This window comes from Temnothorax nylanderi, unplaced genomic scaffold (assembly GCF_030848795.1).
Source record: "Temnothorax nylanderi isolate EJ_2023f unplaced genomic scaffold, tnyl_v1.0 TNYL_tig0120_pilon, whole genome shotgun sequence".
Taxonomy (NCBI): Eukaryota; Metazoa; Arthropoda; class Insecta; order Hymenoptera; family Formicidae; genus Temnothorax; species Temnothorax nylanderi.
The window spans coordinates 266,066-278,647 of record NW_027249182.1 but is presented as its reverse complement, the minus strand read 5'-3'; the positions used below and the strand labels follow the sequence as shown (position 1 = coordinate 278,647).

Sequence of the window (12,582 nt, the reverse complement as noted above, 5' to 3'; positions counted from 1 at the left end):
AGATAATACATTTGTTTTAAACGTGATTAAGGCTGCGTTTCGATATTCACTGCCAGTACTGAAAATCTGCGGCAGCGAATATCGAAACGCAGCCTAAGAAGCCTTGCGAACACTGACGATGGATGACAATCGTTTCGGAAAGTATGAATTAGTTTCGCGTGACGTGTGCCGGGAGAAGACTGCCAAGTGCAAGGGTAGGCGTTGGGTACACGAGACGATATCCTTCCGGTAACGTGAGATTCGCGTAATTGGTCGCTTGCCACCGTCCGAGCTGCAAAATTGTGAAACAAATTATCCTATTATGTCAGCTCCAGCCAGGCGATGGAAATATGATACGCCTGGCTTTTCTCTTCGCTCGCGCTGTCCCAAGAAGTGCCAGATAAATAAGTCATAATACAAATAAGAAGATAAAGGAATCACCGATTCGACGTTAAACGTGTCAAATTAGTGAAAATTCAACGTTTTGAGGTCTCCTTTATTTTTCTTTCTTTTTCTTTTAAAGCTTTCACAGAAAAAAAAACTCCAAAGACGCGCTTGTTCTTAATTGACGAAAACGGGTAAAAAAATTGATGATTAATTGCAAATGTACGTCTTTTAACGGATTTTTCACAGCTGCATTATTCCAGGAGAGACGGTATAATATCGACACAGATTCTACGACCAGTGGTTGATCTTTTTTGACGAGACTGAACAGATGCGAGGGAGAGCTTAAGGAGACCGACGAAACGGCATACAAAACGGACGACGCGAGTATTACAACGTCACAAGTAAAGACTTGGCAAGTGGCCTCCACATACATTCCTGAGATTACTGCACTTCGTAACAGCCCGTTCGCATTCCGCCTCTTTCGCCCGTTGTCTGATTTTCGCGCCGCGTTTGTCACCCGACGATACATCTTTCAGAAACGAAAAGGAAATGGATGGAAAAGCGTTGCCGAATACGAGACAACACCTTGGAGTATTCGTTTAGCAAATATTGATAAAAACGCGTTAGGTTTGTTTAAAGAAATTTTGTCGTATTAATCTCTGTTTACCGATTTCAGAGTGGAATGAGTGCGGGAAAGATTTTCTTAACCAAAAAGAATATATTTGTATCGACAAAGATTTTCTTATTAAAATTCTCATATTACAAAAAGTATTTATTTCTCTGAGTCCATAATATGTTTCCGTTTTTTTTCAAAAATTAAGTTAGCTTGTCGTTGAATGCTTAAATAATGTAAGTAGTTTAGCAATGTATTTTAAGCAATGTGTACAGCTTGTTATTTACTATATTAAAAATAAAACAGAAATGATCTTGGGACGTTCGTGTCTTTTGATAATAAGAAAATCGTTTATGCAAAAGAAGAAACGATCAAAAACCAAAACAAATCTTTGATTGTTATGCTATTGTCTTGTATAACATATCACTAATTTTTAAGTAAAGCGAAACGACAAACAATTTTCAGAATTACAATTTAAGCATGTATCCATCGAGAAATATGCTATTTAAATCCTCGAATATGTCGGTACATTATACGTGAGAGAATGCCGGCATCCAACTGACCTAATATTTTTGCTGGCTATATAGAAAGCGTTGCTTCACTTTGGCATAATTCTGCCGGCTATTTGTGATACAATACATATTTGTTGACACTCTGACCCAATAAAAATGTAGCACATTGCCGTTAAGCGTATAACAAATGCGCTAACTAAATCTGTAGAAAAACAGAAACGATATTTCGGATGTATATTATAATTAATAAATGGAAGGACATAAAAGATAAAGTGAGAGAACGGAAGAACAAGAATTTATAAAAATGGGACACAGCAATACAGTATAAGCTGTTGGAATCTCGCAATGGGAATAAACGTTCAATGAGCGTTTGACATTGAACCAGGCTCGTTAAAAAGGCACAATTATTTTTGGCAGGGTTCTAAGCTACGCGTGTGCATTGTGCGAAACAATCTCCTTTCTTCGCCGTCGTGAATTTACGAGACAGTATATTCATGTGACTCTGACATGTAACGCGCGAAACAATTGTTAAGATCCGTACGGTAAAACGGTATTTGATATAATGTTAAAATTTTTATACTTTTGTCAAAATATACGTTTATGACTAAACGTTACTACGCCCAATAACTCTCGTTATACCGCATCTATTTTAATCGAATTAACTAGTCATTTAATCTGGTGACTAATAAGCCTGTTGTTATGTGCCCACTCAGTCTTAGGAATGTGAAATGAGTAACCTGAAAATATTTAACAATCTATATAATCTATCGCGTCGTAATAGAATGATTCACGTCTTGAATAACATGCTTCCTCCCAGAAAAAAGAATACAATTCTAATCTAACTAAAAAAAGGATTGTATTTAAAAATACAGTAATAATAGTAATTATTTAAAACATACAGTAATAATAGTAATTATAATAAAGTTTGGATTAAAACATCAAAGAAAAACATTAAATATCATTGTCGTTATTGAATCATTACTTTGTACCGTAAATGTAATTCTTAAATAAATAGAAAATGGATTATAATATTTCTCGGATTATATTTTTGGAGATACCTAATCAAGAATTTAAATTTCAGAATTGGTTTCTGATATTTTTTAACGTTATTTAAAGGAACTTTTGTCGCATGACGATGATTCATTTCTCAATAGTATTCCACGCTCAAGGTGAAGTCACATCCGGAACTAAATTCTACTCGCGAGGGGTTATAATTATTAGTACGATGCATTTTCGCGGGCGCACTCTACCATATGCTTATACTACTGACCGCGTTACTTGCGACGCACCGCGCATCTATTTTCGCCGACTGACTCAAACGAGTCGGCAGCGGCACTAAAATCGCCGATCGACATCCCGATCTATCCGCGATAAAACGCGGAGAGATCCTGTAAACAAGCGTTTTGCACTCGACTTTTTGGCAGAACGCGGCAAAACGTCCGGCCGCAAAATCAGGAATTATGTTTAATAACGGTCGCGGGTGATGAAAAGATCGCTTGGCGCGTTTAATATCAACGTTGCTAGATTATTTGCGCGATACCGCACAATAAAATAAGAACGTCACCTGTGTATATAATTTATACAATTTATATAAAACAATTTTGACGTGATAAAACATAAAACATTGAAATAAAGCGTGTTGGTTTAGAGCGACAATTTAAATCATAATATAAATCATAATATAAAAACACTGCAACTTCTGTCAACCGTATTAAAATGTAACTCTTTATTATTAGAATGCACGACGTAATAAAATATGTTAAATAACGGAGAAGTTATTAAAGTTTACTAAACGATTGTTTAGCCATTTAACATATCTTACGATATTGAAATGAGCGAGGGTCAAAAATACGAATCGCTTTCTAGGTCAACTTTCTGTTATAAGTTAATCAGATTAGCCTTAAATGACTAGACAAGTAAACAAAATGGGTTGTTGATAAAAAGAATCAATACCGATCAAATAATTGCAACTTTACTACGACGTTCATTATTAAATGATTTAATAAATAACAATTGTGGTATTAAAAATGCATATTTTTAGGTTGTTTTTTTAGCGCTGCTATTTATTATTTTATTAAAATTTAAAAGTATATATAATATTATTGTATGTGACTCTGTTTTCCTCTTTCTCTCTCTCTCTCTCTCTCTCTCTCTCTCTCTCTCTCTCTCTCTCTCTCTCTCTCTCTCTCTCTCTCTCTCTCTCTCTCTTTCATTATAAATTACATTGAAACAATTAAGGAGAGCGAATTTACGAGACTGACTGTTTACGAGACTGAGATAATTATTTCTCTCCACGTAAGGGGAGAAACAAATTTATCGATTGAAATCATTAGACAATGGCAAACATCGCCAAGAATAATATTAGTCCTTTCACGCTAAGACCGACTCTGATGATCAACAGGTGAAACGAGCCGTTTGGCTGACAATGCTACAATGTCGACAATGCATCCAAAAATACGATCGATATACATAACACATCGAATGATTAATCAATTAAAATATCGTATATCAATTAAGTTTAATTATAAACAATGTACTTAAACATGTTTGCACCTAATAAACTATTCGAGTAATTTATGAGCCATTTACAAGGAAAGATATTTAAGAGATTTTTTAGGATTTAAATATAATCACAAATTGATACTTAAATCTACCTAAAAAAAAGAATTTGACTAAAAATCTGTATCAAATCTTCGTGGAGTTATATTTATTTTTCCTAGTATGGCTTTTGAATGTTTTATATCGAAAGCATTGAAAATTAATAAATATTGCATGTTTAAAGCGAAACTCTTTAAATGTTTAACATAAATTAATGACATCGATCCTACATTTAATATCAAATTTCGTGGATCTCGCAAAAGAAATTTATTTGTTCCAATATCTTTAACATTAGAACAACTACCAAGGGGGTCAAAATAACCCGTTTGACATTTTTTAATAATTTATTATTCATTTTTAAAACATGCTAATTTCTGAAATTTTCCCTGACTTTTAGTGAAATTACATAGATAATTAATTTTATTAATTTGCTTTCTCTTTTTTTCATTTCTTTTCTAAGATTTGTTAATAATGCATTTAATGTCGATCGGATGTAATTGTATTTTTTAGGTTCCTTTGCAATGCACACATGTACGATTTATTTTTTCTTCGCGTTCTCAACTGCCCAGCTTCTCCGGATTCAACGAGTCTCGCGGAACTCGCGGTATGCAAAGTATTTTTAAATCAGTCAAACATTCCAGGGTTCTCATCGATCGCTATAAGTCGAAAGAAAAAATTATAGCATCGGCGATGACTACACGATGATTACAACAGCGAGAAAAGCTTTTGCAAAATAAATATGTTCAAAAATTCTGTATAATAGACAGAGTATCTTGACAGAATTCTTTCTCAGAATAGGTTTTCTGGCACATCTAATGCAAACATATTATATCATTATGTGTTATTATTCTATTTAATTTGTGTTTCTTTTTTACTAAATAAGTACTAAGAAAGTTTCATTATTAACAAACATGGAAAAAGCAATAAGAGAAAGACAACTAACTGATAACGATAAATCTGAAATCCTATATAAATCTGAATTCCTACAAATCGTATGATTAGAATTACAGTTGGAATAAGATGGTACAAGAAGAAGCGGGCAAATGAAATGAATGCCTCCTATTAATGCCTCCCAAAATTAACGCACAAATACGAGCCGTGACAGATCGAGGAGAGGAAGTCGGCGAGAAGACGAGGCGGCAAATGATGCGTTAGACAATGTGTCGGACGGCACGGTGACGTGAAGATGGACGAAACGACATATGGAACAACGACACGGGCGAAAAGATGGTTGTAGGAACGACGAACCGCTCCTCACATTACGCCCTCCTAAAAATAAGTGGACTCCGAGCCTAGATACCTAGATAGTAGTCTACGAATAGTCGCCGCCGCCGTTGCCGCGACGGAACTCGTAGCGATTAGTCATGTAAAGTAGAGGATCGTCGAGAAACGCGTCTGCACCGCGAGCTTATTGGAAACTCGGGCTCGGATTTTTTACAATCCCGAACCAGATTTCTTTTAATAATCAAATAATTAGACAAAGTGAAGAAGCAGCGACGAAGTAATCAAGGACGCAATAAGGGAATTATTAAGGCACTGTAAAAGATTCGAAATTAACGCGCTGTTTATCACGCGAACGAGTGAAGATTAGAATCACTGTTTACTCCAAAATGAGGCCAAACATGCCACCGTGATGAACGTGAATATCTTGTTTTCGTGTCTAAGAAATCCGTAATTAAAGTAGAAGTCAAAAGCAAGGTGAAGTTTTTCTAAAATATGCAAAACTTAAGCGAGAATGAAAGCTAGAAAATGTCACAATGTTCTTGATTGTTATCACTTGCTTTCTGTCGCCCTTTATCATTTCTTGATCACCTAGTTTCTAACATTTATTCGTCTCTCGACACATCTGTTTTCCCGGCTGTGATGTATCTGATTATATAATAAAAAAAAACTTCCATCGAATAGTTTTAAACATGTCAAAATATTATAAAACATTTTTTTAATACAACATATTAAAAGAAATATGTGAATATAGGTGACACGTGTAATTTTTACGATTCTCCAAGTTTAAAATAATTGAATATACTCAACTGAACTTCTCAACGAACATTGGCGTATACTAAATTAATAATATTCAATCTTTGAAACAAAGGCAAAAAAAGCAATCCTACATCTATAAATTTCTACTTATAAATTTCAGTCTAAATCAAAATAGAATAGTCAAATTGTAGAGGCAATAAGTTTCTTTTTAGGGGGATCTATACGGTCTGAACGACTGATCTAGAGAGATTACTGGACTCAACTTGTCGTGAGAGCGTGACATACCTCCTCAATCCACTTGTCCCCTCACCTACCCCCGGCGAATCACTCGCGTGAGTGTGCGCGAAACCGAGTCCGTCACTTGTTGCTCACACTTCGACACTGATCCACACGCGGCCCTCGATGCGACGTTAACAACATTAACAGGCGGTCGGGACGAAAGGGGGAAAGATGGGATGAATTCGAGGGGAGAGCTCGGTCACTCGGGCAATGGTGTGAAGAGAAGTCGCACTGACGCGCGTGAATCCGGCGCAATCGTCACGCACGCTCCCTCGCAGCCACACACAATCCGCACATCCGCATCATCCAACGCACATCATCGAGAGAGACTTACTTGAAGCGTCTCCGGGTGTGGATGAGCGCTTTTCCCTTCCGAAGGTGCGAGCCCCGGCACCCGGCCGAGCGTTCTTCCTCGGAACACCCGCGACGACGGCGAGAGCGGTCGCTTTATTCCTGGATCACTCCCAACCCCCCCGAGGCAGACAACGAGACGCACACACTCGGTTCGGGAGAGACTCGGCTCGAGAATTCTGCGAGCTCGCGCGAGAAACAAAACGGGGGGAAAAAATTAAGAGAGAGACTCCCTCCACCCTTGTCTTCAGATTTGATCGTCTTCGTCTTCGTCTTGGGTCGTCGTCGTCGTCGTCACTCGTCGTGCGGTCGAGTCGCTCGTCGCTGTCTCGCTTCTTGTGTCTCTCGTATACCCTACTCTCTTTTTTTACTTGCACGAAGTGTCTCTATCGGCCGTCCCAATCGTTGGGGCCCCGCGCGCCAACTGAACGCGCGAGGTATCGCAAAGCTACCTCGGGGGCTTGGAGTTTCGCCCACCACGACCACGACCACCACTACCGTCGCCACTACCACGTCTTACTCCGAGTCCTCTGTCTTACATCCCCGTCGAGCCGTACGCACGCCCACGGTCTCGCGGGCGCCGCGATGCTATGTGCAATACGCCGAGGTACACGAAGTCGCGTCCGATAAGTGATCAGGTCGATAAGCGAACGACGCAATCAGGTCAGACACGCGTTATCCGCGCGGCGCTACTGACAAATAGCTGCTACCTCAAAATCTTGCCCTAACAATATTGCGACGTCTGTTTCATTTTTTAATCATGATTTCGAGAGATAATGATACTTAAACACCAGTTAAATGTTACCTTTTAAAACTCTTTTGCCTTTGTACACAGATATGTTGATTTCATGCTGAAGTTGATGCATCCTAAATACGTCCATATGTTAATTATAATTTCGTAAATAATAAATTCCTACAAACTAATAACCAACGTTTTAAATATTTTATTACAATCGTGAGCGTTTAACAACAAGAAGTACTTAATAATGTTATTAAGACATCTTAATAAGAAATATGAATATGGACAATATTTTTTGTATCACTTAAATTACCTAACATTTATTTTTCAGCACGCAGGATCTTTATGCAATTCACCGCAACAATATTATGCAGCAAAAAGTACCATTGGCGAATTATCCAAGGTCGCGGTATCGCGATTCCCAAGTAAGTGCCGACAGACATATGCGCTCAGTGCAGAGGACGTGAAAAAGCATTTATTATACGCTATACTTCTTTCGTAATCTCGACGCGCACGTGCCCACGTCGAGATTCATCTTAGTTCTTATATCTAGCGCATCACTGTTACACAATGTTTGCTTTTATACGATGAGATCAGAAAATTAACGGACAATGATTGTAGAGAATTCGAAAATTCGAATTACACGAATTCGCAAGAATGAAATGTTCTACAGCGTATGAAACGTATGCTTATATTGCATATGATGTAATTAAAATTAATTTAATAATTTATCAAACACTGCTATAGTTATAATAAAGAACTTAGATACCTAACAAATTAAGATTTTTATTATCCTACTGTCTTGTGTCCATTTTTACCAAATTAGATTAATTTTAATCTCGGTTTACTTACTTTTTATCTTTTTCTAACTCTTGAACTAAAAAAAGATGGAAAGTAAGTTAAACCAATTAAGATTACAATTAACCTGCATTGATAGAAATGGACATTATCCACGTTAAAATTCTCTGTAATAATTTTGTGGTCAAGAATGATAACAGACACTATACTCATAAAGACGCGAAGTTACTCATATCCTCTTTTTACTCGAATCTTTTTTTAACATTTGTATTTATATATGGCCGAATATACGCGGCGTTACGCTCAGCGCATTGACGCGACTTCGTCATTTGCGCGTTCTATTTCTTGTCACTGACGAGTTTGTCATATGGACGCGGCCGTCGGCAACGAATCTAAAAATGAACCCCGCGCTATCGACAGTGGAACTAAATGACCGGCGAAAAGTCACCGGAATGGAATCCCTCACGTTGGCGTCCCCGTGATGAAATTAGATAGCACCGCGGCACTCGCGTGCGTAATTCGCAAGGTACGTTCTTTTCTCTCATCTCTGGAGAGGAAGGCAGAAAAAGAATGAAAAATAAGTCGCACGTATCGATTGACTTATGTGTTTTCGAGCTTGTCTCGGGAGAGACATGTGAAATCGATGACGAGAAATAAACGACGAAACCTCGAGTCCACAATGTTGCGAAACCGAGATTTCGAGTGCTTTTAGCCTGTCAATGTTGTCACGTTTAAGTCGCGCAAATCATACATCATAAGTATATAATGAGTATTTTACGTAATTTTAATGACAGACTCGTTGAGCCTGGAGTAAATTTTTCGCCGGGAAAATTTTTGAAAAGAAATATCTTTAATCAAATTTATTATTAAAATTGTGAGGTTCCTTGTACAAATGATCATTATACGATCAATGTTATGTAACTATGTATAATTAATATGAGTTTTTTGGATTACAGTTAAAGATCAATTTCATCCAAGCAAATAGAAGCTTCTCGTTGCGATTGAATAAGAAATCGCTAGTTTACTTTGGACGTCTAACTATGTAATCGTCACTCAACGCACAATGAACAGAAATAACAACAGAACCAAGCAGTATACACAGAAGTATTCGAAATTAGTAGAAGTAGCAAATACTGCAGGCAGGGCGATTTAAAGGCAATAGCATACCCAAACAGTTGCGTGTATTTAATTACAGTTTAAATTATGGAGCGTCGATTAATTACAATCAAGATTTGCAAAAATCGACGAAGAGATACACGTCATTTACTCTTTCATCCTCGCGAGACGATCCTTTCGTAGAAGAGACGTTTAATTGCAGTAATAATTTTAGAAATCTCTTCTTCCTGGATACATGTAAGCGGACGTTATAGCTATAACTCAACGTTGAGTGGCCGTGCGAGATGACTCTGTACATCCTGACAAACATATTTCCTCAAGCCATCCGTGAAACGTTACAACGAGGGTCTTGAGCAACGACGTAATTACAAGTTTACTTATCTTTTTCTCCCACAGTCTACGATCGGCCTATCGTAGACTGAAAAACACAGCCATGCGTCACACCGCCCCGCCTTCGTTAAGTCTGATTTATCGGTGTCTCGAAAAAAGCGACGAGAAATCGCGAGAAGAGCAACGATGATCATTCAACTACTGTCAAAACATGTCGCTAAGGTACGTACAAATTGGATTCCAATGAAAATAACTGAAACTTTTCTAAACTGTATAAAACATTTAAGAAGGAATTTTAATTTTTAAACAGAAAGTCTATAGATAAAAATCAAAATTCTCTGATATCAGGTATCACGTTGCAGAAATCACTCAACACAAAAATATTCACATCTATATTAAATAATTATTTATATATTATTTATGTATTTTTTACCTTCTTACAATTAAATAAAATTTTATTTTTAACTTTACATTTTATTATATATTTATATGTGTTGCTCGTGATAATTTTTTAACAAGTTTAAAATGTGTATAATTACTGTTGTCATATTTTCATTTTGGCGTTAAGCACAGTGCGGACTTTCGTTCTCAACTGTCTGAATTAATCTGCTAAAGAGAATCACGCGGTTATACGTTATAACACAACACAATGTATGCGCTTTGCGCTCATCCGGAAAATCTTACAACGACGTTCTTGTTAAGTTCGCTGGAGATGAGTAGGAGCATCGAAGAAGATGAAATGAAGGAGAGGAAGAATAAGAAGAGAAAAATCACCAAAGGAGAAATCTCACGCGAAGCGTCGAGACGCAAGCCTCTCTCAGTTCTGGCAAACCGGGCACTTTTCTAAATATACACGATCGCCCCTCACCGGCGAATCTATCTTTACGTATTAGAATCTATACCTAACGATTCCGAGCATCTTTTCTATAGTCAAGTTACCGCATAACTTTATCTAAAAATTAAACAAATACTTCCTCAATAAGATATAAGGAGAAAAGATTTTTAAACATCTCAAAAAATCTAATTTATCTTGAAACAATAAACGACGAGAATATCGTATAAAATCAACTAACTTACTGCAACTTCTGTTGCGTTAAATTTGTTAAAATATACGAGAATGACGTTACGCGCATCAAAGAAAGAAACTCAAATTAGCGAACAAATTGTTTAGATGGCGAAATTAATTTACAAAAGACATATCCACCATCCAACGCAATGTGGATATGTCGAATTTATTGCATTTTTTTTTTCTATCAAATCGACAATTTGTTTGAAAATGTCAAGAAGAGAATATCCTTCTTGAATATTATTTCGTCTGATAGAACGGCGAAGTATTAATACCATTTCCGATGCTACCTTGAACTGATATACGATCGAAAATACAGAGCTCGCTAAAGAGAAATAAGCAAATCGCGAGACCCGACGTAAATCACACTTTCACAGAAGCGAGATAAAGGCACCTGTATTTATACTCGTTTCTTCAATTTATATTTTAGAAACGCATCAGATGTTTAGAATAAAATATCCTGCATATTATACATAAAAATTATTGGAATTACAAATTCTACTTAAAAAAACTAGAAAATTCAAAACGCAATATAAAATATTTTTGAAATAAAAATATCAATATAAAATTAACAATTACATTTAAATACTGCAATAATAAGAAACGATAATTTTTAATGCCCATCTATTATCGTTTCAATTCCTGCTTAATAAAAAAAAATCAATTTAAAAATTATCTGATAAAAAACCAATTAGCTAAATAGGTATTATCTTAATACGCATACAAGTAGTTAATTAATTAATTATGTGAATTTACTTTATTGCTTACTGAAGAAATGACTGTGAAAATGACCACCACTGAAAATGACTGTGCTTCTTGAGTAATAACGTGAACTGACAATGAGTTCCACAGTTAAGTCGCGATTACAAATGTGACATCACAGACATCAAACTGATTATTAAGGTCTATTTACTAAACTGTATTATACGTCTCACAAATCAGTTTCGGTTGAGTTCTTCGGCAGAATCGCGTCTATAATTATATTCTCCGAGAGTCAAGGCAGAAAAATGTCAAAGGGGACCTTGGCAATTAGCATACGCGTAAATAGCGTCGTTTATTCCACTGTGGGTGCATCCTAAATGCGAGCAACGACGGGAAATAGATCAAACAAAACTTACATCAGAACCAAAGCGGCGCTCGGCATCGAAAATATTTTTCACGCCTCACCACGTACGCAACGTTGATGCAACGTGAAATCTCGCATGAACTAAATAACATGGACGTGACGAATACAAGCAACGTGTGATCTCATTTTCACTCTTATTTACGTTTGCCTCGTTTAACGTCTCGAAAAACGTGCTATTAACATCTTAAGATAATTGTTTATTGAGAAAAACTACAGTTATTTTAACTTCGAGAAATTCTTTACAATAAATTCTTCGACTATTTTTATTTAAATATCAGATATTTAAATTGCTGCGAGAACTTTGATAGATTTCAATTACATTAGCCCCAAAAACTACTAGACTAATTAGAAATTTTAATAATTAAAAACCTACGGTTTTGTGTTTATAAATACTTCATTAGTTTGAATCAATTTATAATTAATTTTCCACATAAAAATTCTTCGCAATAAAATTTCGATGCAAAAAGACATCTACCATAAAAACTTTCGCATTTTCTCAAAATGTCATGTAATATATACAATCAAAATAAATATATGTATATAATTAATTACAATAAACTAAACGACGACGTCCAGAGCAAAGACTAATTAAATGTTACATTAAATTTCCATTCTATTATTTGATTATCAAAGACCGCTCGCTCTACCGATTTCGTCTTTACGCAGCCGACGACGGCGCATTTGTTTGTTCCTTTATCACATTTTTTT

The 12,582-nt window shown here is 36.3% G+C and overlaps 1 protein-coding gene and 2 long non-coding RNA genes across 35 annotated transcripts in view; 1 reads left to right on the top strand and 2 right to left on the bottom strand.

Moving 5' to 3' along the window:
- The window catches only part of Bent (projectin protein bent), a 104,477-nt gene extending 97,372 nt beyond the window's left edge, over positions 1-7,105 (bottom strand). For 25 of the 33 annotated variants that reach the window (XM_071713127.1, XM_071713137.1, XM_071713129.1 and 22 more), the window contains exon 1: positions 6,683-7,104. The gene's annotated coding sequence lies outside the window, so the exon portion shown is untranslated. Of the gene's footprint in view, positions 1-6,682 lie in introns of all 33 variants that reach the window. The other 8 variants (XM_071713157.1, XM_071713159.1, XM_071713160.1 and 5 more) reach the window with 3 other exon arrangements.
- A 52-nt stretch (positions 7,106-7,157) lies between these two features.
- Positions 7,158-8,215, top strand: LOC139776485 (uncharacterized). Its single transcript, XR_011719087.1, has 2 exons — positions 7,158-7,306; positions 7,770-8,215. It is a non-coding gene; the product is annotated as an uncharacterized lncRNA (long non-coding RNA).
- Positions 7,355-10,491, bottom strand: LOC139776484 (uncharacterized). The gene is made up of 3 exons (XR_011719086.1): positions 10,457-10,491; positions 7,505-7,566; positions 7,355-7,423 (listed from the first exon to the last, which is right to left on the bottom strand). It is a non-coding gene; the product is annotated as an uncharacterized lncRNA (long non-coding RNA).
- Positions 10,492-12,582: the final 2,091 nt, after the last annotated feature.